General features: G+C 42.2%; 1 non-coding gene across 1 annotated transcript; it reads left to right on the top strand.

Annotated features, from left to right (window-relative positions):
- Positions 1-1,571: 1,571 nt before the first annotated feature.
- On the top strand, positions 1,572-1,679 carry LOC127747309 (small nucleolar RNA R71). Its single transcript, XR_008009109.1, has one exon. It is a non-coding gene; the product is annotated as a small nucleolar RNA R71 (small nucleolar RNA).
- Positions 1,680-2,006: the final 327 nt, after the last annotated feature.

The following is a 2,006-nucleotide window of genomic DNA, read 5'->3' as shown; positions in this document are numbered from 1 at the left end:
AGCTCTTCATGCTTCCTCTCCATGATGACAGAGGGGTATCCTTGAGCCTTAAACACAAAGGATTCTTCATTCACTTGAATGATCAATTCTCCTCTGTCCACATCAATCACAGCCTTTGCTGTGGCTAGGAAGGGTTTGCCAAGGATGATGGATTCATCCATGCACTTCCCAGTCTCTAGGACTATGAAATCAGCAGGGATGTAATGGTCTTCAACCTTTACCGGAACATCCTCTACAAGTCCATGAGCTTATTTTCTTGAATTGTCTGCCATCTCTAGTGAGATTTTTGCAGCTTGTACCTCAAAGATCCCTAGCTTCTCCATTACAGAGAGAGGCATGAGGTTTACACTTGATCCTAGGTCACACAAGGCCTTCTTGAAGGTCATGGTGCCTATGGTACAAGGTATTGAAAAATTCCCAGGATCCTGTCTCTTTTGAGGTAATTTCTGCCTAGACAAGTCATCCAGTTCTTTGGTGAGCAAAGAGGGTTCATCCTCCCAAGTCTCATTTCCAAATAACTTGTCATTTAGCTTCATGATTGCTCCAAGGTAATTAGCAACTTGCTCTTCAGTGATTGCTCCAAGGTATTTAGCAACTTGCTCTTCAGTGACATACTCATCCTCTTCAGAGGAAGAATACTCATCAGAGCTCATGAATGGCAGAAGTAAGTCCAATGGAATCTCTATGGTCTCATTTTGAGCCTCAGATTCCCATGGTTCCTCATTGGGGAACTCATTGGAGGCCAGTGGACGTCCATTGAGGTCTTCCACAGTGGCGTTCACTGCCTCTCTCTCCTCTCCAAATTCGGCCATGTTGATGGCTTTGCACTCTCCTTTTGGATTTTCTTCTGTATTGCTTGGAAGAGTACTAGGAGGGAGTTCAGTAATTTTCTTGCTCAGCTGTCCCACTTGTGCCTCCAAATTTCTAATGGAGGACCTTGTTTCAGTCATAAAACTTTGAGTGGTTTTGATTAGATCAGAGACCATGATTGCTAAGTCAGAGGTGTTCTGCTTAGAACTCTCTGTCTGTTGCTGAGAAGATGATAGAAAAGGCTTGCTATTGCTAAACCTGTTTCTTCCACCATTACTATTGTTGAAACCTTGTTGAGGTCTCTGTTGATCTTTCCATGAGAGATTTGGATGATTTCTTCATGAAGGGTTATAGGTGTTTCCATAGGGTTCTCCCATGTAATTCACCTCTTCCATTGAAGGGTTCTCAGGGTCATAAGCTTCTTCTTCAGATGAAGCTTCCTTAGTACTGCTTGGTGCATTTTGCATTCCAGATAGACTTTGAGAAATCATGTTGACTTGCTGAGTCAATATCTTGTTCTGAGCCAATATGGCATTCAGAGTGTCAATCTCAAGAACTCCTTTCTTCTTATTAGTCCCATTGTTTACAGGATTTCTTTCAGAAGTGTACATGAATTGGTTATTTGCAACCATTTCAATTAGTTCTTGAGCTTCTGTAGGCGTCTTCTTCAGATGAAGAGATCCTCCAGCAGAGCTATCCAAAGACATCTTGGACAGTTCAGACAGACCATCATAGAAAATACCTATGATGATCCATTCAGAAAGCATATCAGAGGGACACTTTCTGATTAATTGTTTGTATCTTTCCCAAGCTTCATAGAGGGATTCTCCTTCCTTCTGTCTGAAGGTTTGGACTTCCACTCTAAGCTTACTCAATTTCTGAGGTGGAAAGAACTTTGCCAAGAAGGCATTGACTAGCTTTTCCCAAGAGTTCAGGCTTTCTTTAGGTTATGAGTCCAACCATATCCTAGCTCTGTCTCTTACAACAAAAGGGAATAGCATAAGTCTGTAGACCTCAGCGTCAACCCCATTAGTCTTGATAGTGTCACAGATTTGCAAGGACTCAGCTAAAAACTGATGGGGATCTTCCAATGGAAGTCCATGGAACTTGCAATTCTGTTGCATTAAAGAAACTAGTTGAGGCTTAAGCTCAAAGTTGTTTGCTCCAATGGAAGGGATAGAGATGCTTCTCCCATA

The sequence above is a fragment of the Arachis duranensis genome, chromosome 4 (assembly GCF_000817695.3).
Source record: "Arachis duranensis cultivar V14167 chromosome 4, aradu.V14167.gnm2.J7QH, whole genome shotgun sequence".
Taxonomy (NCBI): Eukaryota; Viridiplantae; Streptophyta; class Magnoliopsida; order Fabales; family Fabaceae; genus Arachis; species Arachis duranensis.
Note: the sequence above shows the minus strand (reverse complement) of the source record. Positions and strands in the feature narration are given on the sequence as shown.